Source organism: Portunus trituberculatus, chromosome 17, assembly GCF_017591435.1.
Source record: "Portunus trituberculatus isolate SZX2019 chromosome 17, ASM1759143v1, whole genome shotgun sequence".
NCBI classification, from domain to species: Eukaryota; Metazoa; Arthropoda; class Malacostraca; order Decapoda; family Portunidae; genus Portunus; species Portunus trituberculatus.
The window spans coordinates 16,057,848-16,085,366 of record NC_059271.1 but is presented as its reverse complement, the minus strand read 5'-3'; the positions used below and the strand labels follow the sequence as shown (position 1 = coordinate 16,085,366).

The 27,519-nt window shown below is 46.1% G+C and overlaps 1 protein-coding gene and 1 non-coding gene across 3 annotated transcripts in view; both read right to left on the bottom strand.

The window, feature by feature from the left end:
* Positions 1 to 27,519, bottom strand: part of LOC123504761 — a 229,214-nt gene that overhangs the window by 82,634 nt on the left and 119,061 nt on the right. The gene's annotated exons all lie outside the window — the stretch shown is intronic.
* Positions 2,300 to 2,372, bottom strand: Trnag-ccc. Its single transcript has one exon. It is a non-coding gene; the product is annotated as a tRNA-Gly (tRNA).

Here is a 27,519-nt window from a genome sequence, read left to right as displayed (position 1 = left end):
CATACGTTATCCTAGTCCGAGCTTATTTGCGATTACTTCTTGATGTGATGACTAATGTGTGGTTTGCGTTTGTTGTCTTAATGGTCCGCGGTGGCGGAACACTGAACGGTTCGTGATGGTTGGGCATGTGTGTTTGTGGTGACACGCACTGAAGGTCTCGCCGCCCACTGATGATTAATTAAAAACGAGGAAAAACTGGAAGAAATTGGTTCTCAAATACAGTGGCACGTGAATGGAATGGACACAACAATGAGTTTAGTAGTGCTGAGTCCTTAGGGAGCTTTATTAGATGAGAGAAATCTACGGAAGAGAACGATGGGTGGAAGTGTTTCATAGAGGGGACTGCTGCGTGTAGGGCTGACTGCTTCTTGTAACTCCTATTTCTTATGTTCTTATAACACCCACCTGGCGCACGTGTTGATCTTTCTAATTCACTTTAAGACACACGACAGATTGGTGCTAATGGTTAGGACTGATGGTCTGACTCAAAACCCATTGCTCCATTACAGTGACCATTCAACACAACAAGCCTTATAAGGGCTAAGAAGTTTGCTGTTGCTGTATGTTAAGATTGCTCAATACTCGTCGTCGTTGCCCTCAGTATCATTCAGTATACAAAACACACAGGAAGTGTCTCTAAGTCATCTCCTGAAGAGGCTGACTGGTGCACTAACTAACACGGTCTCATAGCGCTGCACATAAAAAAATAAATAAATAAATAGCATGACTATACTTCAATATTACTCATTAAAGGATATAAATCAAGATACAATAGCACAATAAAAACGATGTAATCATTTACAGACTAGTTATCGCAAATCAGGAAGGCCAGGCAGCCTCCCCTCGCCCTGAACATTAAGTCATTAAGGTGCAAAGAACCAGTAACCAAGAACCGACATCAGCCTCAACTTCTTGGTACAACTAATCACTATGTCTCTGACTATAAATGGTTAGTGTTCATCTCTCTCTCTCTCTCTCTCTCTCTCTCTCTCTCTCTCTCTCTCTCTCTCTCTCTCTCTCTCTCTCTCTCTCTCTCTCTCTCTCTCTCTCTTTCACTGAAAATTTATTCGAGAACTATCGAAATCAGACGACAGAAGATGTGATTAGGATATAATGTTTACACACACACACACACACACACACACACACACACACACACACACACACACACACCAGCAGCAGCTCACCTCACTGATGCTAACACTCTGGCACACAATGAGAACAACATTACATACCTGCAAGAAAGAAAACATCAATTAATACCTGCCAATCACACAAGGTTACATCAAACACTCTTACAATACTGAAAACACTTCACGTTAGAGAAGGAATTCCACGCTCTCCTTCTTTCTCACTCCTGCCTCATGCGACCTCCTCGTTCACCTTTCACCACCTCCTGTTCCTCCTATACTCACCTCTTACCACTCATTTCTCCTCTCCTCTCCTATCCCTCCCCTTTCCCGTCCCTATTTTTTTTTTATCAATTCTTCTTCTCCACTTCACCCTCTTCCTTTCTCCCCTTCGAGCTCCTCTCTCTCCTCTCCTCCTCCCCGCGACAAGGGATCCCCCACCGTGAACCCTTCGTATCAACATTTAATCCTCTGACAAACAATCAAATCCGAAGGTGCCAAGGGTTTTTACGGAACACTAAATATCACTTGTCAAAATAGAGGGAGTGAACCCAAGCCAAGACCTTCTGGGTCCCCTAATATTGACTTTTGTCTTCACTCTCCCTGCCCTGACCTTCTTCCCCTCTTCTCCCCTCAGGTGTCTGCCCCTTTGAACACCTAACACATAATAATAAACGTGACAGTCCACCCGGTCCTCAAGACCCACCAGCTGTGCCCTCACGTACCGACAACAACCCATTATTTCCCTTCACTCCGAACAACGAATACTGAGGTGCCTCCTGCCGACGGCGTGTTAGCGGCCCCACCACGAGCTCCCAAGGGCGTGACGTCCACCCGCGGAGACTTGTTACGTGCCAGGAGGCCGAAAGGAGAACCGAGGGTAAAGAAAACAGGTGGTGTGGAGTGAAGAAAAGAGTAATATGTGTGTGTGTGTGTGTGTGTGTGTGTGTGTTTCAGTGTTTGATCTGCTGCAGTCTCTGACGAGACAGCCAGACGTTACCTTACGGAACGAGCTCAGAGCTCATTATTTCCGATCTTCGGATAGGCCTGAGACCAGGCACACACCACACACCGGGACAACAAGGTCACAACTCCTCGATTTACATCCCGTACCTACTCACTGCTAGGTGAACAGGGGCTACACGTGAAAGGAGACACACCCAAATATCTCCCCCGGCCGGGGAATCGAACCCGGTCCTCTGGCTTGGGAAGCCAGCGCTCTAACCACTGAGCTACCAGGTGTGTGTGTGTGTGTGTGTGTGTGTGTGTGTGTGTGTGTGTGTGTGTGTGTGTGTGTGTGTGTGTGTGTGTGTGTGTGTGTGAGAGAGAGAGAGAGAGAGAGAGAGAGAGAGAGAGAGAGAGAGAGAGAGAGAGAGAGAGAGAGAGAGAGAGAGAGAGAGAGAGAGAGAGAGAGAGAGAGAGAGAGAGAGAGAGAGAGAAATACCAAATATGAAGAGACGTAACAGAGCGTAGAAGGAAAGGAAGAAAGAGAAATATAGAAGAGGAGGAAATGGAAAAGAAGGAAAACCATTACGGAACAGTATTAGGAATGCTTGCGCAGAATGTGAAAGGAGAAGAGGAAGGAAACTGATAGCGTGAGGGAAGAAGATATTTCACTGTAAAGAGGAAGTCATGAGAGAATGAGGAATGCAGGGAGAGGAAACGAGAGAGAGAGAGAGAGAGAGAGAGAGAGAGAGAGAGAGAGAGAGAGAGAGAGAGAGAGAGAGAGAGAGAGAGAGAGAGAGAGAGAGAGAGAGAGAGAGATTGAAGGAAGAGGAAGTAGTGAGGGAGAGAGTGGTGTGAGGGGGAGGGAAGCGGACACAAAAACACTGACAAAGAAACAATGGTGTGTGGGGGAGAGAATGAGGGAGAGGGGACGCGGGGAAAGGGTGACTAAGAGATGAGCTAATACGAAACACTGATCAGCTGAACCTTGAAAGGGGGACTGATGGTGATGGTGGTTCAATATGCATACAAATGAGTAAATAAATTGTGGGGTTTGTATGTGTATGAGTGAGGTACGATGATCCTCTGCCATATGAGAGAGAGAGAGAGAGAGAGAGAGAGAGAGAGAGAGAGAGAGAGAGAGAGAGAGAGAGAGAGAGAGAGAGAGAGAGAGAGAGAGAGAGAGAGAGAGAGAGAGAGAGAGAGAGAGAGAGAGAGAGAGAGAGAGTGGGTGCCAGTGTGATTGGGGATAGTGAGACTGGGAAAATATTGCGTGGGAGACATGTAGGCGTACTGGAGAAGTGTGTGTGTGTGTGTGTGTGTGTGTGTGTGTGTGTGTGTGTGTGTGTGTGTGTGTGTGTGTGTGTGTGTGTGTGTGTGTTTCGCTGTTTGATCTGCTGCAGTCTCTGACGAGACAGCCAGACGTTACCCTACGGAACGAGCCCAAAGCTCATTATTTCCGATCTTCGGATAGGCCTGAGACCAGGCACACACCACACACCGGGACAACAAGGTCACAACTCCTCGATTTACATTTTGTATCTACTCACTGCTAGGTGAACAGGGGCTACACGTGAAAGGAGACACACCCAAATATCTCCCCCCGGCCGGGGAATCGAACCCCGGTCCTCTGGCCTGTGAAGCCAGCGCTCTAACCACTGAGCTACCGGGTGTGTGTGTGTGTGTGTGTGTGCGCGCGCGCAAGGGAAAATCGGGAATGGATGTGACAGAGCTTGGGTGTAAGAGTGAGGGAGGGTTGGAGGATGAGCTGGGGTGACGTAAGGAGAGGGGGTGTGAGTGAGGTGTGAGGACTGGGAGTTTGAGGGCGAAAGGGAGTGTAAGGGTGAAGAAAGAGCGAGTGTGAATAGCAACGATGGAGGGGAGGATATGAGGAAAGTGGTGAGAGAGAGCGTGCATGTGTCACAGTCCTGTTTAGGCTTTTCATTCTTACTGTTTCTTGGCCATTTTTCAACAATGAGATGTAATAACATGTTTTGTGCCTTGACTTTTCATCTCGGCAAGGCTGTGTCGCTGTTGTCGGCCGAGAGATGGCGTGGAGTGTTATTAGTCTTACGATTACGTACATTTCAACTTGAGCCAGGAAACGTTTTCAAGCAGTACCTGTTTTTGTACCATTTATCTAAATCAAGAATCAACAAACATTAGAATGATTTGATCTCCTATGATAAAAGAGTTCACAACTAAATTTTTTTCTCCCACTTCTATCAGATAATCCAAGCACGCATTTCTCTATTTTTTATATCAATTCTTCATGGACAGATACATAAGCCAGCAATCTGAATGTTTTTCTTCCTTGTTTTTAAAAAGAGAAGGAGATGAAAATGCGATAAGGAAGATACAAAAAAGTTATTACATGAGAGAGAGAGAGAGAGAGAGAGAGAGAGAGAGAGAGAGAGAGAGAGAGAGAGAGAGAGAGAGAGAGAGAGAGAGAGAGAGAGAGAGAGAGGTAGCCAAGGCCATACAGCCCTGGTAGGGTGACAGACAACGTTGTCCGTCTCACCAAGATCCCGACGTGTTTCAGGATCAAACTCAGCACTGAGAGCCGAGCACTACACCCGAGCTATCCAGCACCTTTTTGGGGGATAAATTGGGATGGATAGCGGTACAAAAAGAGTTTTACCTTATCTTGGTTTACAGGCTGTAGTTTGTCGCTATTCACATGTTATAAAAACGTAAATCCATGTGGCGAGGTGCGCTACATCTAAAATGAAACTAGGCACAACTGACCACAAGATAAGCAAGTCATCAAAATATAGCACATAAAACTTTTTATTCCTTTTTTTCTTTTTTTTTCAGACGTTTAGATGAGGTGAGGACAGGCGAGCACCGCAGCTGTTCCTCTCTGCACCAATCCAGCAGGCGCAGCCTGCAAGCCGTGCATCACCACTATTTACTTCTCTCTCTCTCTCTCTCTCTCTCTCTCTCTCTCTCTCTCTCTCTCTCTCTCTCTCTCGTTCTCTCTCTCTCCTGAGGAGCAGAAGTGATGTCCTGTATGATTGTTCACTGGCATCTGTTGCGAAGAAAAATTTGTTTCAAAACTGATAAAAGAAAATGCAAATGTATTAGTGGCTATGCTGTGCAATTTGTGCAGACTCGGTCTGTGTTGGTGTGGGCGGCGAAGGGCGCTGCATGACCCGGCGGGGAAGGGTAGCGGGTCTTGCAAAGTCCCGTTGCTGTCGAAGCATCATCCACTGCCGCAGGTCATGAAGCGAAATGGAAAACTGAGGACTAAGCTTAAAAAGTTACATTTTAGAAGTAATAAAGTGTACAAATGTTGTTTGGAGGCTGTGCATGCAGCGCCCCAGGGACGGACTGAGAGGTTTTAAGTTATTAAAGCTTTTCTCTTTGGCTGTATCACAATCATTTACATGTCTCTCTGTACTCGTATTTTACGCTGGAACGTCAAGATAAGCGCCTCACACGCCTCTGTGTGCGATGGTGGTTGGATAGGGAGGGGAGAGGGAGAGATGGCAGACAGGAGGGAAGGTGGGGGTTGGAGTGTATACGTGCGCGAGAGGAAGGATGCGAGCGGTTATAAGCCAACGTGGGTTTAACTATCTAGCAGCAAGATAGCACAGACGTGCTACACTCTAGCGTTTTTTGTGCATAAGTATGTATCAATACTCGAGACAGTCCTCAGGATGGTGAAGCGCGGCTCCGTGTTGCCTGCCGTGGCAATATAACCTCCACAGTGCCTCAAGTAGTGAGAGGGAGACCCTACATACACCACAGACAAAACAGCATGGCGGGGAAGCAGATCATTTGTCAATGGGGCCGGGCGGCGACGGTGGAGGGCTGCAGACGGCAAGAGGCGGGAAGCGGGAGGCGGGAGGTGGGCCAGTCTGTGGTGGTGGATGGACAACATTCCTGCATCGTAGATGTTCCGCCCTGTTTGGAGTGGACGCGAAAATACCATTCCATATCCGCCCCCATGCTCAGAAAACCTGTCCCATGCCATGCCGCTACTCCCGATAACCAGGCACCACTCATCCCCTCTTCTGCTACTAACACACCAACATCACCTTACCAACCTCCATACCACGCTCCATCACTAAAACAGAGTGCACTTGTACACTAGCATACATGCATGCACGCACTCACACACACACACACACACACACACACACACACACACACACACACACACACACACACACACACGAGTATGATACTTCTCAAATAATCCATTGGATGAATTCTTACAAGTCTAGATGGCATACAATATTTTTCATGTCACGCTACTAGAGGTCCATCCCTGACGCTCCGGCTGTCACAGCGTGTTGAGGGGCAACACGCAATAAACCTTTAACCACTCCATCACCTCAAAACAGAGACGGAAAGGTGAACTTCTGGACAGACTCCAACATGATCTCACATTGACAACTTCGGTGCGCTGAACACAAAGCCTTTCCCTCCAAACCAAATATACCAGGACATTATTGTGTGTGTGTGTGTGTGTGTGTGTGTGTGTGTGTGTGTGTAATTCACCTCGGACGCCTGCTGGTCACCCAGCCAGTCTTCACCATTACGGAGCGAGGTCAGAGCTCATAGACCGATCTTCGGGTAGGACTGAGACCACAACACACTCCACACACCGGGAAAGCGAAGCCACAACCCCTCGAGTTACATCCCTTACTTATTTACTGCTAGGTGAACAGAGGCTACACATTAAGAGGCTTGCCCATTTGCCTCGCCGCGCTGGGACTCGAACCCGGCCCTCTCGATTGTGAGTCGAGCGTACTAACCACTACACTGCGCGGTGTGTGTGTGTGTGTGTGTGTGTGTGTGTGTGTGTGTGTGTGTGTGTGTGTGTGTGTGTGTGTGTGTGTGTGTGTATATATATATATATATATATATATATATATATATATATATATATATATATATATATATATATATATATATATATACACACACACACACACACACACACACACACACACACACACACAAAACTCTACTCGCTCCTCACAACAAAATATCCTACACATAAATACCATAAGTGTTTCTTGAACCCTTTCATCTTTTCTTTTTCACTAATAAAGTCTGGAATACTCTGCCTGATTATCTTTCTATTCACACACACACGCACACATACACATACACATACACACACACACACACACACACACACACACACACACACACACACACACACACACACACCGCGTAGTGTAGTGGTTAGCACGCTCGACTCACAATCGAGAGGGCCGGGTTCGAGTCCCGGCGCGGCGAGGCAAATGGGCAAGCCTCTTAATGTGTGGCCCCTGTTCACCTAGCAGTAAATAGGTACGGGATGTAACTCGAGGGTTGTGGCCTCGCTTTCCCGGTGTGTGGAGTGTGTTGTGGTCTCAGTCCTACACGAAGATCGGTCTATGAGCTCTGAGCTCGCTCCGTAATGGGGAAGACTGGCTGGATGACCAGCAGGCGACCGAAGTGAATTACACACACACACACACACACACACACACACACACACACACACACACACACTCTCTCTCTCTCTCTCTCTCTCTCTCTCTCTGCTTTGATTAATAAATGTCTATCTTACGCTAGGAACAGAAAAAAAGTAAAAGTAATAAGTGGAAAAAGTGAATGCAACGTGACAAAGGTGAAACAGTTGCAACGTAAACACAAAAAAGTTGACTATGACGTGGAGAGGGGAATGACATCAGTGGCAAATGTTGGTGTACAATGGATCACAGGTGCACGACAAATGCCGCGGCCACGACCATGCACCACACACAGCACGAAGCCATCGTTAATCCCCCACTGCTGACAGAATTCACGAATCAACTCTATGGTCCGCAACACCCTGGTGAGCTGCACATGTGAAGAGGGCAGCTTAAGTTGTCAAACGAGCTACAGCGATGCAAAAACTCTACTCGCTCCTCACAACAAAATGTCCTACACATAAATACCATACGTGTTTTCTGAACCCTTTCATCTTTTATTTTTCACTAATGAACTCTGGAATACTCTGCCTGATTATCTTTCTACTCTACAATGACATTTTTACGAGAGTATCAAGATACCTCCGAAACTAAATCAATTAACCCTCTTAGGATTCTCTCTCTCTCTCTCTCTCTCTCTCTCTCTCTCTCTCTCTCTCTCTCTCTCTCTCTCTCTCTCTCTGTGTGTATATATATATATATATATATATATATATATATATATATATATATATATATATATATATATATATATATATATATATATATATATACACACACACACACACTTTCTAGTAGCGGCATTATTATTATTATTTTTTTTTTTTTTTAGCGTCCTCTCCATATTACAGGTACTGTGCGTACCCGGAGAATACACGATACATCTGATATCCGTCGACATTACGTAATGAAGCAAACCTTCAGTGAGAATGCTTTCACTTGAACGAAAGGCGCGTGTGATGTGCGTCTTTGTAATTCCAAACAGAGGAATAAAAACAAGTGAAAGAACTCCACCGGTGAAGGGGGAGTCGGGTTGTCCTCCCTCTCCATCGCCTCTACTGGCTCTCAGTCCCTCCACGTAGTCTTGACCGCAATAACCCAACGTTACGAGGGAGCAGGGAGGGACGCCACGCACGGCAATCAGGACACGAACACAGGCCGAGTGGAGGCATGAAGAAATAGCGAAATGTGCTGATGGTAGTGGAGGCCGCGAGGCAGGACGCAGCAGGAGCCGGCACATGCAGAGATGGTTTGACTTAAAAGAAGAGGAAAAGAGAATGAAAGATTGAAGAGAATCACAATCACAGTGATGAGGCCAACAGACGCGAAGACGGACAAGCTGTAAAGCAGCGACGGGACGCATGTACAGGTTAAAGGTAACTTGACGGACGAGGCGAGACGTGACTATGTTGTGAGAACATGAGGGAAAAACTCTCGGCAGTATACGGGAAAAAGGTGCAAACACGCGTTTTATTGGGGTAAACATTTAGGTCTGAACGTCAATGTTTACAAGCCAACATAAACAGATGCCTGCCCTGGCAGGTCCCGTCAACCACCTCCTGTTTGTTTTGTCTACTTACTCCGTCGAGGAAGGAACAGCACCCCGTCACAGTCGGCTGGCGGCGCCGAGTCTTACATTAGGGTTTCTCCTTATCACACAAACATCGTCTCCGTCACGCAGCCTCCCTTTCCGACACTCACCCTGACAGCAGAGACAGTGGGTAAAAAACACCTGAGGAGCAACAGGCGGCTGACGACTCGCGGGGAAATATGACGATGAATCCCAAATGGCAGACCACTAGCGGGAGGTTTGGGAAGCCCTCGAGGTAAGCATGCTCCGACCACCACTACCCGTCACTCAATCATTCCTAGCATTCCACTACCTTTCCTCTGTATCATCTTCCACTTGTTACACCGTCCACTTAGATGTGGTGTGAGCACGAGTCACCATACAAAAGGATGCTGGATTTTCTCAACAAAAACCTAGGTTTCAAATATGTTAAAGTAAGATGTATTGAGGTGGGGAGATGTTAAGTAGAGGGTGGCCTGACGGGGATGATGACGCATGGAGAAGCGAGTAGCAAAGGACCTGTTGGTTGGCAGGCCGCTTCCAACACTCCCATGTGACACAATACCTCGTTCCCCAATAATGTGAACAAATTAACACTACACTTAGTACAGCACTAGGTGGGTCTGCTGAGCGTACATCCATGTTAAGTGTCAATTTACAGATCTTTAACTGAGAATAATGAGACTGTCTTAATGCGATGGACGAGTGGAATAAGATACTATAGAGTTCCAAGAATCATTGAGATCCTTCAGGAAAGAACCCGCAAGTGTTACTGCCCAAAACTAGATTATCGACGCCACCACTATGAAACTCTACGGGCGGCGACCACCCGTGGGAGGTGCGGGTTGAACACCTCATTATATCAGGTTACAATACACGGCGAGAAAATCGTATGAAAGGGCACATATTATGGGGCGCAAAATGAAGAATGCGAATGTTTGTATGCAAGAGGTGAGGAGAGGGGCGGGCCACAGGGCGGCGGGCAGGAAGAGGGCGGCGCCCACTTCAACACTCGCCCGCCAGGGGAGGCCCCTCAACCTCCATCATCCCCTAACACGCCGCCGCCACCTCCACACTTCATCATGGCCCACACCGTAATTGCTCGGCCGCCCACTAACTTGCCCTTCCTGATCTACGACCGCCCCTTGCCTCGCCTCACCCAAACTCTCACTCCTCGCTGTCCGCCGCCCGACCGTCCCCGTCCCCGTCCCCGTCCCCACCACCACTCCTCTGACGGCAGGCCTAACATCCGTCGCTCCCTGCTCCCATGACTTGAGAAGCCTCCTGCCGCGGCCACTTCACTACCACTCTGTCGTGAGCTAAGGCTTTCATTATCACTGTTGCTCTGGCTGTCATTATAATAATACTAATAATATAATTATGTCATTCCTATTATTACTATCATTACTAAAGATCATTATATTATTATTATTATTATTATTATTATTATTATTACTATTATTATTATTATTATCATCAATATTATTACTCAATCAAAACAACAATTATTACAATCACCATCATTATCATTACAGTATGATAAAATAATTTTCATCATTATTACTGCTGTTGATCTATTGTCATAAGTATTGTTGCTCCTGTTGCAGTTCTGTGTGTGTGTGTGTGTGTGTGTGTGTGTGTGTGTGTGTGTGTGTGTGTGTGTGTGTGTGTGTGTGTGTGTGTGTGTGTGTGTGTGTGTGTGTGTGTGTGTGTGTGTGTGTGTGTGTGTGTGTGTGTGTGTGTAGGGGTTTGTACAGCACAGTGAGAAACGGGGAGAGGGGTGTTGGGGCTGGGGCCATTAAGCTGCTCCACGCCCAGCTGGTCAACGAGGCCAAGACTTGCCTGGCTGGGCTACTCAATACTGTATCCACTGAGAGCGGCGGCGGCGGTGGTGGCGGCGCGCTCCAGAGCCTCACTTCACCTCTTTCCTTCCCTTACTTGGCTTCACACTTCCTCTCTAAATGCGGTCTTGGAGACCATTATATATTCTATGACATTCCTTCTCCTTTGCGGGAAAGTATACGAAGTACATGTGTTTATTTCTATCTTGTGCGATGCAGTGGGTAAGAGGTTATTTCAAGGAATATTATATCACATTATTAATTATCCTTCACACAGTAGCTCATAATCTGCCGCTGACCGAAAACCTGATAATCTGGTGAATCTATTTTCTAAGTGGTAGAGTCTACGGTGAACCACAAGTGGGTGCCCCACGAGGCCTCCTCTCTCCCCATTGACCAGTGATGCTGTGTGCTGAAAGGATGGGGACAGGGGACGGGGGGATGGGGGCGGGGAGAGTATGTCGGGTGCTCCCCCTCATGCGATGCTCCTCCCTGGGCGAGTGAGCACACGCCCAAGTCTCGGTTCGCCCAGTTCCTTCATACGGTCAGCGGCCCCTGCCGGCCAAGGCCCGCCTGGCGACAAAGGATATTCTCCACTCGTCACTGGTTATTGTTTGCTTAGTTTACGATCTGATTTTCGAGTCCTGACGAGTAACCTCCTTTGGTGGTGACAATACGTACTTGTTTTAGAGATATACTGACCAAGGTAGACAGATTAAGACACAATCAATGCATCCCTTATTCAACACCAGTGTAACACACAGTGCCAGAAGTCACTCAACGGTGCCGCCCTACCTGGAGCCAAGAAAATATACTCAACAGGCCCACCCTCGTTCATTCGTTCACATCATCTCAAAGAATTAAAATTCAGGTCACTTCAAACCGATTTAAATTCAAGGAACGATTGTACCTGTGGCCTGCTCCGTCGGGAGTTCGGCGGGCGGGCATACAGCTCCTGGAGTCTGCCTCGCCCCGGTCCCCGCCCCAGGAGGTACTGGCGGCGGCGGCTGGTGCGACCCCTCGTTAACACGGGCGATGGTGGGGAAGCTACGTGCAGCGGGTCAGTCGCCCTTATTGCTATGCTAGGGCTGGCCCTGCTGGAAGCTTACTACCTCCCCAGACAGCATTCTAATAACCTTATACATGACAACGAGGTCGCTTCACTTTGGGTAATGCGTGCCTCGCTGCAAATGTTGCTGTGGTCTTGGTTCATTTGTCGGACGCACTTCATCTCGCGTCGTTCCCACTTAGTACTTTTGATTTATGGTGCTCTGGCGGGCCACCCTCCCACCTCTCCACCTCTTCGCTAGCCTCCCAAACTTAAAATTTCTTTGTTTTACTCACCTTCACCTACTAATATTTACTCAAGATTTACTGCCTTAATTTTTCCTATAAACACCTTTCCAGGCAAAAACTAGGGAGATGCAGAGAATCGTAACACAACACAAAAAAAAAAAAAAAAAAGAAGCTGAAACAGAACTCAGCATGGAGCTCAACATCTGGCATGGATCTCTCTGAAACATGATAAAATACACCTCAAACCCACAACAGCATTCGCAGCACATACAACGCAGAACAAGGACGGGGAGAGATAGCACGCCTTCCACACTGCGACTAAGTAACCTCGACAAAGAGTGAAGCAGCCAAGACCCTCACCTTTCCCCTGAGCAGACACCCTACCAATACTGATTTTTGTTTCCTTCAAGGTCCCTCCGGCAGACGGTTACCGTAGATGACGACCGGAAGAGCATCCAAACTGGGGGACGTACACGACGCTCACTCAGGGACGTAAGGCACGAGGAAGTGAAGAATCGCGAAGCTCGGAGAGGTACCCTTGCATGTCTGTCCATCGCACGCTATACCTCATCACCTCATATACGGAGGACGAGTGCACAACCGCACTCACCCTTACACATAACCCCCACCCCATCCCACATTTACTCACAACACCATGCTACGCCCCATCATAATGAGAGATAGAACGTTGGAGGCGCTCAGTGGCAGGAACAAACACTGCTATGCAATTGGCGCCTCACTGTGGGTGCTGAAAGTCATACTTTCTACTCACAAACGAACGTGGAGAGAACTTGAGAAAGAAAGAAAGAAGACAGAGCTGAATTAGGAAAAACGGTAGGAAGAAAAGGAGGAAGAAGGCCAAGACAGAATAGTGTGCATGGCGGGAGAGGGAGTATACAGCCAGAAAAGAAACAGGAATGAGGCAGGTGGCCTATATCCCAGCAACAACAGGAGTTGGGCTCCCGATAGCCGCCGCACACCATTATCCATCTTCCCATCCACTTGGACTAACTGAGAGGTCACACATGTGGTTTATGTTGGCTCTGTTGGCTCTGTGCGTGCGTGCGTGCGTGCGTGCGTGTGTGTGTGTGTGTGTGTGTGTGTGTGTGTGTGTGTGTGTGTGTGTGTGTGTGTGTGTGTGTGTGTGTGTGTGTGTGTGTGTGAAAAGTTACATGGTTCTTAGACGCCAGGTAATGTTTGATCCAGCACACGAGGGAGGAGGCAGCGTGACCCCCATGTCAGGCAGGAGGCTAAGGCTGATATGAAGCCATCACGAGTTGGTGTTTGCAGGCAGTCCACCTGACAATATTGTAGCCAGTGTATGTGCCAGGTGGTGCACTACATAGGCAGGGAGAGGCATACAAGGCCACCACTATAAACGCTTACAACCATTGAAAACAAGCTCCAATATACCCTGTGCACACACAAACACGAGCAAATTATTACCTGTGTTAAGTCAAGAACACTTTAGGTGGAAAAGAAAAAGAAAGAACTATAAAAAAAAAAGCATAACAACTACATGCAAAGATATTTGTGTTTAGTGAATGGCTGAAACAAAGGAACACCACAGGATGCGAGGCGAGCGCACAAGATAAGATGGGGACGGGCCACGAGGACCACAACGAGACGAATCGCATCAGTGAAACTAACACTACTCAAATCAATACACAATACTTCATGCTGGACTATAAATACTCAGCTTGAATACTGTTTGATGACTAGCGTTATCACAACAACAACATCCAGGGAGATACCTTGCTACGGGTACGTCAACAAGAGAGGTCCCGTAAAAGAGGAAAATCTTCGGGAAGTTTCAGAAAAAAAAAATAATTATGATCCGAATAAATATCCGGATCCGCCTCAAAATCTAATCAACTGTCCTTCAGCCGCAAACCAATCTTTTCATAGACTTTTACAGAAATTCGTCGATAAATTGTGGAAATAACTTCCTAACTGACAGACAGACAGACAGACAAACACATGCATATACATACTGACCCACCCACATATATAATAATAATAATAATAATAATAATAATAATAATAATAATAATAATAATAATAATGTGTTGGTGGCAGAAGCAGTGCTACAATTATTACTGACTCTTAACAAGATGGGCGGAGTGCAGTAATGAATTGCGATGGGCAGGCAAACACTTGACAGATGAGCCGGACAGAGACGGACACGGAGGCGAGGGTACACTGCTGAGAAATGCAAGTCGGCAGGACGTGAATACTGAGTCGCATGGGAGAGTAGGGAGACACAGAGGGAGAGGGGGAGAGAGGGAGAGGGAGAATGGGGGAAGGGAGAAGGCACAGCAGGCAGGGAAGGCAAGAGAATAGGATGGCAGAAGAGTAGAAAGGCGGTAAGGGACACGGAACAGGAGGGAGTTGAGTTGAGTGAGGCCTACAGTAAGGATAGACAGACTCACATTAATTTAAACGAGACAAAGAAGTAGATGGAGGAGGAGGAGGAGGAGGAGGAGGAGGAGGAGGAGGAGGAGGAGGAGGAGGAGGAGGAGGAGGAGGAGGAGGAGGAGGAGGAGGAGGAGGATGGTAACAGAATGGTGGATGAAAATGCAATGAGGGGATGCACTTTGAATATACTGGAAGTGTGGGACAGGGATGGTGCCGAGGGATGGAAAGGGGAGGTGATGGGGATACGGTGAAGCGAGGCGACGGAAAGCCATACTACTAGAGACACGACGCAGAGCCAGAACAAGAAAAGGTGGATGCAGGGTATGTAGGCAGACAAGGAATAAGCCATACAAGGACACAATAGGAAGTAACCCTAAAATAATGAAAATAGATTAAGGAAGTGAACGGGGAGGAACAAATCAACCCCCAAATAACGTAAAATGTGAAGAAACGTGATAAAATGGAAAAAAAAAAGTGAATGGAAATTGTATATAAAAAAAGGAAAAAAGTGAAGAACGTAGAGTGAAAGAAGATAAAAGAGGAAAAGACAAACAGACAAATTACAAAGATACGAGAAGAGAATAAAACAAAAGGAAAAACTGACAAGATAAAGATGGAAGTGAAGTGAAAAAAGAACAAATGAAGATGAGAGCAGGGATGGACGAGAGAGAGAGAGAGAGAGAGAGAGAGAGAGAGAGAGAGAGAGAGAGAGAGAGAGAGAGAGAGAGAGAGAAAGGAGCAGGGTAGTGACAGAGGCAAGGAGACAGGGAGGCAGAGGCGCAGAACGAAGCGGGCAGACAGGACCGGTCTTATGTGACGCGCCATCCATCATCACTACTCCGCCACCACACACTCCCTCCACTCCACACACTCCCTCCACTCCGCACACTCCCTCCACTTAACACACTTCCAGCCACTCCACATACTCTCACCAAGCTACCATTGACTCCCATCTAGCACAAACATTCTCCGCCACTCCACAAATTCCCCACCACTCCACTCCACTTTACACACTCCCTTCACACTCACTCCCCGCCACTCCACACACACCCTTCACACTCCACACACAACCTTCACTCTCCACACACTCCCTCCACACACTCCCTGCCACTCCATATACTCCCTTCACACTCCCCGCCACTCCACACACTCCCTCCACATCCCTCCCCATGCCTCACATTCAGCACGCAGCCTGTAAGTCATGGGCAAAATAAGAGGTATAAACGGATACGTGTTGGACAAGGTGGATGCCGTGGGCGGGCGGGTGATGGGCGTGCTTAATGCATGAAAGGGGCGCGTGCCAGGAACAGGATTTGTTAATAATTCTGACGGATGTTGTTGTTGTTGTTGGTGGTGGTGGTGGTGGTGGTGGTGGTGGTGGTGGTGGTGGTGGCGGTGGCGGTGGCGGTGGCGGCGATGGCGGCGATGAAGAAGAAGAAGAAGAAGAAGAAGAAGAAGAAGAAGAAGAAGAAGAAGAAGAAGAAGAAGAAGAAGAAGAAGAAGAAGAAGAAGAAGAAGAAGAAGAAGAAGAAGAAGAAGAAGAAGAAGGAAATTATAGTGGTGGTGGTGGTGGTGGTGGTGGTGGTGGTGGTGGTGACGATGATGATGATGATGATGGTGGTAATGGTGACGGTAATGGTGATGGTGATGGTGGTGACGTCAGGCGGCAGGAATAAGGCCGTCAAGCAAATGGTGGTAAGAATGCGTGGAGCAAACTCATCAGGACACAACCAATACTTATTATATGAAGCACACTTCGTTCTGGGTCGAGGTTTTCATGAAAACGAGATACCGCTTTTTTTGTCGTTGTTGTTGTTACTGATGGTGGCGGTGGTGGAACTGAGCAGCACGAGGGAAGGCGCCGTATACACGGGGTCTGTTCGGCAACACTATATTACAGATGTTCAAGCACCACTTTCTTAGCCAGCCTTTGTGCCACGATGGCTTGCCTTGTTGCAGAATAAAATTAGAGAGAGATTAGAGATAATGATCTCCAACTCAGTCTCGGTGAGACAAAGCCTCGCTAAGTGTTCTTAAGTATAAGCTACCTGACGCTTTTCAGACGAACATAGTTTTGTTGGAGGCGTCTAACAGAATTTGATATAAAGAAAACGCTATTTCGATGTCTGCGTTCAGGATGGCTCGAAGCAGCGGTCGGCGCCTCCTGGTGGAGAACAGGTACTCCAGGACACCTTGCCCAAGGGCAGCTCAGCATAGGAGGGACCTTCTCCAGCCTTCTTTTGTTCACACCGCCAGCTAGCGGCTCTTTCTGGCCACACACACACATTGCTTCCACACACACACACCTGTGTTTCTCGTCGTAGCTATCCTCTGAGGGCGGCGAGGTTCTGGGAGTAGCAAGACAAACGTTACGCATGGCATTTCGTCATTTCATCATCTGTATGCAACGTTACCACTCTTATTGTTCTTAAAGACACGATGAGACGGTAGCATCGTGGTGGGTGACCGGATGCCGGGTGCTGTCTGCGATCTCTTTTCGCTGTTACACATGAGGCAGGAAAGCCCTGCAGTAATAACAGCATTGCTCAGGGCCAAAATATTGTGTGTTCGATCTCAGCACGCCAGTCTGTAAGTTGGAGATGTAGCCCTCTCAAGTGATTCCAACCCGCGCCCAAACGGAATTAATTTCAATTACATTAAGTACAATCCTTCCCTTCTCTGCCAATCTTTACGTCTCGGGAACGATACAGGCTTCCTTACATTCTAAAGGTAAGTGGGATATGAAAATAAATAGTAGAAATTACGGGAAAGCAAGGAAATGAAAGGAAACGCAGGACAGGGAAAAGAAAGCCAAAGATGAGGATGGGAGGCGGAGGGAAGGGTATGTGAAGGGTAAAAATAAAGAAAAGAATTACTACACGTGTTCCCCTTGACACACCTGCACCACCATGTAACTGGCCAGCGTGCTGAATACACAAAAAGATTACGCGGGAACGGCGGCCGCCGACACGTCAAGAACAAAGCAGTAGTGGTGGTCTCGTGGGGTGTCCTGATGCCCCGGCGCCACTCCTCCATCAGCAAGTAAACACATACATTCGCCTCAACTCTCCCTATATGGGTTAAACACTAACAAAGTTCTGGTGGTCAATACACTTCCACAAATATTTATGACTAAACTGCAAAATGTGGTGCAAACAAACACTCCACGCGGCCCATTTCAAGAGCACAAACACTATCAATGTTTATCATCAGACAATAAAATTCCGGGATCCATTTATTAATTTACAGGAGATTAACGCAATGCACTGTGAAAATTACATCCAGTCCAATGAGCGAGTCGACGAATATTGTTTTCCTGTGGGGGCCTCAGCCGCGTGCCCGCGTCCACCAACACTAACCCTGTGTGTTGTGCTCATGGCGACCCTGTAATACTGTCTCCAACAGCGTCACATAGATCCTTTTTCCTCGATCAGTGTTCCAGTGCACCGTGAAAACACTGCCTCATTGAACTCTACTGATATACTCCCCGACTCACTGTCCACGTAAATACTATCTCACAACACCAGGAGCTTACACCAGGGTCCTGTGTGGAGGTACAATACTCAGGAGGGCTTTCAAAAGTACTTTGTTACGGTCTTGCATAATACTCATTATAACAATAGAGAAGAACAATCTATGTTCAAACAAAGCTACTTTAAGTAACGGTCTACATTATGAAATTAATGTTCAAACAAAGGCATCTCAGGTAAGATTTTACATCATGAATGAAATCTACAATCATCTTGGTGACGGCGGTGGATATAGAAAGTATTTTCTTTAAACCATTGTATAAAACTATATTTGCCACGCACCACGATTCGCAGGGAGCGGCTGTGAGGGCGCTGGGAAAGTCGCGACCGGCGGGCATAAAGAAAGCTGTCTCCTTCAGGGGTTGAGAGTGAGGGAGACCCGGTGCCCCCACCCACACCCGCGGGCTTTGGGCGGAAGGGGACGGCACAGGATTCCCACGCGTCATCTGTAAAACAAATCGTAGCACATCCAAATTCATTACGCGCGTCGCCCTTGAAACTGAATCTGAAGGACCTTTTCTCTAGTGAAAATTTCCACTCCGCTGAGAACAAATCAGTGCATAAATGTTTTGCCTGGCGGCACCGTTCGCCTACCACCTACAGCTACAAGCTCTAAAGCGTTTAAACACTGTAAGATCCGGTCTCTTGTTTTTCTTTTATTCTCTCCATATACATATTCTTTTTTTTTTTTCGAGAGGCCGTGCAGAAAAATGTTACAAAAAATGTGGGACTCTTCCCCCAAACATATGCAGGGGCAGCGGGGAGGCGCCGGACACACCTGCCTATTGCCAAGCTGACAAGCGAAAAACAACATTCTAACACGTGTGTGTGTGTGTGTGTGTGTGTGTGTGTGTGTGTGTGTGTGTGTGTGTGTGTGTGTGTGTGTGTGTGTGTGTGTGTGTGTGTGTGTGTGTGTGTGTGTGTGTGTGTGTGTGTGTGTGTGTGTGTGTGTGTACACTGGCTGCTCACAGGATGCAGTGTTTTACATGAAGCCACAAGGTTGTTCTCTTAATGATAGAAAGTACATAACAATCCAATTAAAGTTTCTTAACAAGCCAAACCGTAGATACATGTAGTTACCGCAAGTTCTTAAGAGGCTCCTAACTGCCTAACTTTCCGTGCAACATAAGTTAAGGTAATGTTAGCGCGGCGTGGGAAGTGGTCCGCCTAATCTAAGCGCCAGCCTGGCCCACACCAAGTACCAATTATCTAAACTTAAGATAAAGTACTCTTATTGAAACAATACTGAGGTTAACCTAACCATATATTTCCATACATCTTTGGTTAAATTGCGTCATCTAGCTACCGTCACTCACCGCGTCACCTCACTTCTGTATAGCTCAACCACCGCCTCACCATCAAAGCACGCCATGATGCCTTTAACTCACCATCGTAACAAGAGATTACTATATTGTACCTTCACAAACAATACTGTTATTTACCTCTGTGTGCTGGCTTTCGTCAACTGATAGACACGAATTAACTACTTGATCAATATTATCTTATTTGATTGTCTCTAACAATGCAGCAGCCAAAAATGTTCAAAAGTTTTACCAGAAACCTAATGTATTCTACTAGATACCATTCAATAACATTCTGGCCTTCCTGCAATAACCAAAACTTTACCTCAGACTACTGAAACAGGCACACTTTTTGAGCTGAGTGGTACCTTGCAATGCTGGGAGATGCAGCCTTAGACGATTACAAGACAATGAATTAATGATTTGCCAGCTTTACCTTCTAGCTTCTACCCTGAAAAACGAGTTCACAACAAGGCAGTCATGAGCCAGACTGGCGCACAACTCTTCCCTGGGAGCTGAGAGAGGAACGAACCGTCCAGTAAGGCACTCTGGACTTATGGTAACGGAAAATGTAATGCTAAAGACACAATACCCAACCTTTCTTTTGCGGGGATACATGGCGGATGTCCTCTTCTGCGTGCGGTGCGGGTGAGAGTGCAAGGCTGCCACCTCGCCTAGATGATCCTTCCCACCCTAACTTGAATGAACTTCGAAGCTTCTTTATAGCTAAGTTTCCATAACAGCCATGTCACGAGAAGAATCGATGTTTCACGGGTTCAATTCAAGTAAATCTTAACACACGTAGCACACACGACTCACCCACACGTCACCAGGATGTAGGCTATAGGACGCACATCCTCGCCTTTCTGCCAAAGTAACACTGAATATTCTGGGACATTTTGAGGATCACTATATATTCAAAATACAGTGTAAGGCTGATGTTTTCCTATCACATCTTGTTATCACATAATTCAAGTCGACGATTGGTATGGTGCATCACTATCACCACCATAACACCGCCACCCTACTACCGCCACTACAACCACCAGCACCACAGGAGCAGAGGAGCGAGAGGTGGTCAAATGATGAGCGTTGCTGCACCACTGGCGTCACGTAACACTCTTTAAGTATCAACCTTGAAGTTATTTAAACGGAATACATGTTTCACGTTCTGAGGCTGCCGGGTGACAGGTGAGCAGCAGAGGTGGTGGGGGGGCATCATATGGCAGGTGTGGAGGTTGCACACCTGAAACTTACATACACGCGTCGTCCAACTTTTCACCGCCAGTCTGGCTCTAACACAACTCTCAGTGGAGTGACAAGATGCATTTTCCTAAGTAGCCCCGCACTGCCAATCACCAAACACTGACATGTTCTAAGGCGCAAATGAAAGGGATTCCGGCCAACCTCCATCTTCAATGGTTCGAAAATGGAATAAAGCCACCATGAGAAATTCCTGTATAACGAGAGACTGACTCACCTATACTGACGGAGGGAGGTTTGCAATACACGCCTACCACAGTGCCGCCCACCAAGAACAGCGAACCCGATGTGTCTTAGAAAAGGAGTGCAATTTTTTCTGCTATTACGTTCTTGGCACCGGTAAGCAAATCTGCTGCAACTCTTGTTTCTTTTTTTGGCTTACATGGCAAGCCTCTTTAAATATGTGTAGGCTTCCTTGGCCGACCCATGCCCGTGATGGCGATGGTAGATTGTTAGTGTCGCCTTTGCAGAAGCTCATGCCGCCTCCCAGACCTCGCCAGGAACGTCACCGTCAAGGAAAGAGCTGGTTAGGAAGAATGTGAACGATCTTAGACGACTCGGCGATAGCTTGAAAAATGGCCAGCTTTCGGTACAAAAGGAGATTAGATCCCTCAGATCAGAAAAGCAGAAGACTCTCTACTTACACTCCATTCCGTCCGGCATAAGCCATACAGATCAGAAAGATTTTTTTTCTTTACTTTTAGCCTTATAATTTGTGTTAATATACGGTGAATCGCTCAAATTTATCTATATCTTTCTGGTAATATAGGCACGATGCTTGAACGCCATTTTCCAAAAAGAGACGCACCACAGAGGTGTACAGAGCGAATATTATATCTTTAGATTTATATTAAAGTGATCTGCCGATTAAGCAGATTATTTATTTCCTTTCTTTACGACTTTTGAACATAATTGGCTAGATTTCAGATTGCTCGATAATGTTACTCCTAGATTAGCTTCACTGTCTATACTTAAGTTGCCTACCATTAAAAACATATTTTGCTTATTTTCTTTTTTGATTTCGATACTCTACATATAGCACTTCACACTTCTTCGAATTAAAACTCATTTGCCAGATTTTCCCCCACCCCTTCTCTGACAACTTGTCTAAATTGTTAAGCATTAACTTTATCTTTTCATTTGAGAGAGAGAGAGAGAGAGAGAGAGAGAGAGAGAGAGAGAGAGAGAGAGAGAGAGAGAGAGAGAGAGAGAGAGAGAGAGAGAGAGAGAGAGAGAGAGAGAGAGAGTGTGTGTGTGTGTGTGTGTGTGTGTGTGTGTGTGTGTGTGTGTGTGTGTGTGTGTGTGTGTGTGTGTGTGTGTGTGTGTGTGTGTGTGTGTGTTTCACTGTTTAATCTGCTGCAGTCTATGACGAGACAGCCAGACGTTACCCTACGAAACGAGCTCAGAGCTCATTATTTCTGATCTTCGGATAGGCCTGAGACCAGGCACACACCACACATCGGGACAACAAGGTCACAACTCCTCGATTTACATCCCGTACCTACTCACTGCTAGGTGAACAGGGGCTACACGTGAAAAGAGACACCCAAATATCTCCACCAGGCCGGGGAATCGAACCCCGGTCCTCTGGCTTGTGAAGCCAGCGCTCTAACCACTGAGCTACCGTGTGTGTGTGTGTGTGTGTGTGTGTGTGTGTGTGTGTGTGTGTGTGTGTGTGTGTGTGTGTGTGTGTGTGTGTGTGTGTGTGTGTGTGTGTGTGTGTGTGTGTGTGTGTGTGTGTGTGGCGTTCCTCTTTTCAAAGTTACGCATGTCATGTTTTATGCCTTTTTAACAAATTTTCTGAACATTTTTGGCACAGATGTGATCGGTATGGAAATGAGATTACTCTTCATCACGTCCCTAAAGCTATACAGGCAAGGGCTTCATAAAACAAAGCACTGAGAAAGTGACGCTGCCTGGTGTCCTGAAGTGGTTAATCTGAATAATGAAAGTCACCAAGCATTTCTAGGAGACAAGTGGTGCGTTCATCATTATATCAAAACGTAGGTATATCAACATCTCACAATTGTCAGTCCTGGCTCTGTATTCAAGGAGCTCACTCAAGGGGAAGTGAGTCAGTCAGGCCCAATGCATCCTGGTCTTAGAAAAACTGCAAGAAGAACAGCAGCAGCAGAGAGGCTGTAAATAAAATGCTTAACGAAAATCCTTAAAAGCTGCGCACTTTCTTGCCAAGAATTGTGGCAGCATTTTGCCTTTTGAAACATTGAAATGCTCCTCGCGTGACAGGAGTGTTCACATCACACCTGGTATCGTTCTCCTGCCTATCTAGTAAAGTATCTCTCTCTCTCTCTCTCTCTCTCTCTCTCTCTCTCTCTCTCTCTCTCTCTCTCTCTCTATCATACAAATATGTAATCTATTGAGTGATTTATTTATTTTTATTCAACTTACTTTTGTGTGTGTGTGTGTGTGTGTGTGTGTGTGTGTGTGTGTGTGTGTGTGTGTGTGTGTGTGTGAGAGAGAGAGAGAGAGAGAGAGAGAGAGAGAGAGAGAGAGAGAGAGAGAGAGAGAGAGAGAGAGAGAGAGAGAGAGAGAGAGAGAGAGAGAGAGAGAGAGAGAGAGAGAGAGAGAGAGAGAGAGTGTGTGTGTGTGTGTGTGTGTGTGTGTGTGTGTGTGTGTGTGTGTGTGTGTGTGTGTGTGTGTGTGTGTGTGTGTGTGTGTGTGTGTGTGTGTGTGTGTGTGTGTGTGTGTGTGTGTGTGTGCGCAGGAGTGTGGAGTGCCCCTAGAGCCGTGGCATGCCAGGGTGGTGGGTGCACTCGGGCAGTTGGAGAGGCACACAGGTAGAGGTGGTAGAAGCGGATGGAATGTCGTGGTCGGTGCGGCTGCTCGTCCCAACAGGTGTGCAGCTGAACACCTGTGCCGCCTCCCTCAACACTTGTGCCACACTCGACCTCGCTATGGTGAACATGCTGCCTCGCACGTTGTGTTATTCATACTTTCTACACACCAAAAAATATTTCCTAACATGATAATACGATCAGTAAATCTTAAGCACTCTTCACTATATCATATTTTACAACTCAAGCCGACTTAAAACCCAGAAAATCTCCCTTTCACTCCAGAGCACTTTCCAAACATTAATAATGCATGATCTACGAAATGAAATGGCCATATCACACTCTACAGAAACATACAGTGAGTCTCAGTTACCGTGTCTTCAATTGCATCTGCCTTAAAATTCAAATTCCAAACGGATCTTTATATAATCTTTGCTTTGCTCGATATATTTTTACGGCATATAATTCCCGGTAAGTAATGCCTAATGAACATTGCCATTGTCAGTAATGCGTTTCTCTTTATCATCAATTTACACATGACAAAATTGCAATACTGTAGGAAAAAAAAAAACTCCGAAAATTACCAGATTTTCTAGCCTCGTTGTTCTCTTCCTCGAACTAGCGAGTAAGACATAGGCGGCGCGTCACACACACACACACACACACACACACACACACACACACACACACACACACACACACACACACACACACACATTATTTCCCCCACGTATATAATTTTTCCCTCAACAAGAAAAGTTCGCTATTTCTAAAAAAATATCTACATGAATACACACAACGTTACAATGATATTTCTCTATCTCCTTCCTCATGTTTCATTCTTTACCGTTCAGAGGCCACTCAAAGCTACTCCATTACCTGTCATATCGACTGACAAATTATTTCTTTCATATCTCATCAGTGAACAAATTTCCATATTCAAATTCAACTTCAACGTAATTCTGAGACAACTACATCAAGCAGCTTCTCTCCTGTGTGTGTGTGTGTGTGTGTGTGTGTGTGTGTGTGTGTGTGTGTGTGTGTGTGTGTGTGTGTGTGTGTGTGTGTGTGTGTGTGTGTGTGTGTGTGTTTAGAAACAAACTATGTGACACACTAATCTCAATGTCACTCACCACGTCATTCACGGATAAATTAATGCATTACTTCCTCGTTCTGACTCGGTTCACCTACCTGGAAATAAACAAAACAAAACAATAATATATGATCAAGGTGAGAAACACACACACACACACACACACACACACACACACACACACACACACACACACACACACACACACACACACACACAGAGAGAGAGAGAGAGAGAGAGAGAGAGAGAGAGAGAGAGAGAGAGAGAGAGAGAGAGAGAGAGAGAGAGAGAGAGAGAGAGAGAGAGAGAGAGAGAGAGAGAGAGAGAGAGAGAGAGAGAGAATAAACAGACCTGTAAACACAAATATAGATAAATAAATAAATAAAAAAACATACATACATACATACATACATACATACATACATACATACATACATACATACATACATACATACAACCAGACAAAGAAGTATACAGATATATGGATATGACTAGAATACAGAAAAAAGAAGGAGTGGAGATGCATGAAAAGCGAGGCCAAGAGAGAGAGAGAGAGAGAGAGAGAGAGAGAGAGAGAGAGAGAGAGAGAGAGAGAGAGAGAGAGAGAGAGAGAGAGAGAGAGAGAGAGAGAGAGAGAGAGAGAGAGAGAGAGAGAGAGAGGATGAGAGTGAGGGTGACGGTGAGGGCGAGGGGTCACAACTCTCAGGTCAGGACACTCCCATTTCAGTAACAGGTGCTTGTCACTGGCGCGGCGGTGGAGCAGAACTGAGGGAGGGAGGAAGGGTTGACTGAAGAGAGAGAGAGAGAGAGAGAGAGAGAGAGAGAGAGAGAGAGAGAGAGAGAGAGAGAGAGAGAGAGAGAGAGAGAGAGAGAGAGAGAGAGAGAGAGAGAGAGAGAGAGAGAGAGAGAGAGAGAGAGAGAGAGAGAGAGAGAGAGAGAGAGAGAGAGAGAGAGAGAGAGAGAGAGAGAAAGAGGAGGAGGAGGAATAGAAGAGGAGGAGGAGGAGGAGGAGGAGGAGGAGGAGGAGGAGGAGGAGGAGGAGGAGGAGGAGGAGGAGGAGGAGGAGAGAGGAGGAGGAGGAGGAAGAAGGAGAGAAGGAAGAAAGGGAGGAGGAAAATGGGGAGGAAGAAGAAGAAGAAGAAGAAGAAGAAGAAGAAGAAGAAGAAGAAGAAGAAGAAGAAGAAGAAGAAGAAGAAGAAGAAGAAGAAGAAGAAGAAGAAGAAGAAGAAGAAGAAGAAGAAGAAGAAGAGGAGGAGGAGGAGGAGGAGGAGGAGGAGGAGGAGGAGGAGGAGGAGGAGGAGGAGGAGGAGGACACAAACAATAGGAAATGAAGGAGATGGAAGATACAGAATAAAATGTGGTGTGTAAAAAATAAATAAAAAAGAGCCGGGAAATAATAAAGAGAAAAGAAAAACAGACACAAAGAAAAGAAGATAAAGAAGATACAAGAAAAAAAAAAAAAAAAAAGATGGTGCGAAAAAAAATTATGAGTAAAAAAATCACACTGTTGAGAGGCTTTGTGTGTGAGTGAGGCGATTGTGGAGGGGATGGTTTGGAATTATAGGGGGGGGGGAGGTTGGAATTGTGATGGGGGGAGGGGAGGGGTAGTAGTACAAATGGCAATCCTTAACAATCTTTAACTGGTCTTCGTGGCACACATTATCTTTACTACAGCACACCAAGATAAAAAAAAAAAAAAACACAACCACTCATGATGCCACTTCTACAACGGACATTAGGAAACAAAATATGAAAAAAAGTATAGTCTTCACAAAAACACGAATCAAGATAAGCCAGCCACCAGGTAACAATGCGCCACTTCACACCTGTCCATAAATTTATTTCTTGCAGACATCCACACACACACACACACACACACACACACACACAAAAAAAAAAAAAAAAAAAAAAAAAAAAGAACTGACAATCCTCCGAGCATGGCTTCACACATGAAGCCAAAAGGAAGGGCGTGTAGCTAGTACGAGCCTCGGATGGAAACACTGAAATCAGCCAGACAGGAGCCCATTCTCACTATCCCAGCACCGCCTACGAGGAAGTCTCAGTGAGGTGAATGAACCCCTACCAGGTGCTGTTAATTATCATGTCTGTGATCACAAATAGACGACTTTCCAAAGTTCCAGCAAGACCAGTCGCATCCTTCCTTCATACCTATTTCTCCATCGCTCCTTCACGCTCTTTGTTCACTCAGGAAACCAGGAACAGCAGCCTGAAAGCTTAAACTGTTGCTAAACTTTCCCGGGTCAACGTTGAGCGTCCAGAACTGCTAGATAATAAGCAAAATATGACAAGACGTAAAATTTTGGCCACAAAAGCAAGGCGCAAAAGGTTAAGAGATGCGCAGAGGTGCGTATAATGGAACACACTAATACAAGTATGCCGCACATGCAGGGAAGAGAAACGCTGTACAGCTGTGTGGTCGATCCTGTCATCACTTCAATCAACATTACAGCAGGACATACATTCTAATATAAAAGATATTCAATACGTCTAATATAGTAAAGACTTGTATATTCATTTTAGTTATTTTATAAGCTCGACAAAAAAAAAAAAAACAATAACTTGTTGACTGTAACTCTTTAAACAGGTTGCTAATTTCAAGGCCAATAAAATATCAGTTTCCTCAAAGACTCAAAGAAATAATTCAAGAAAATGTTGTTTTACAATCTGACTCAAGTCTTTACAAGAAAATCTCTCGTCGACCGTCATCGCCCCATGAAAATTATTTGAATACTAGACGAATTTTATTACATTATCTTTATAATCATCACTACAACAACAACTACTACTACTTCTACTTCTAACTCTACTACTACTACTACTACTACTACTACTACTACTACTA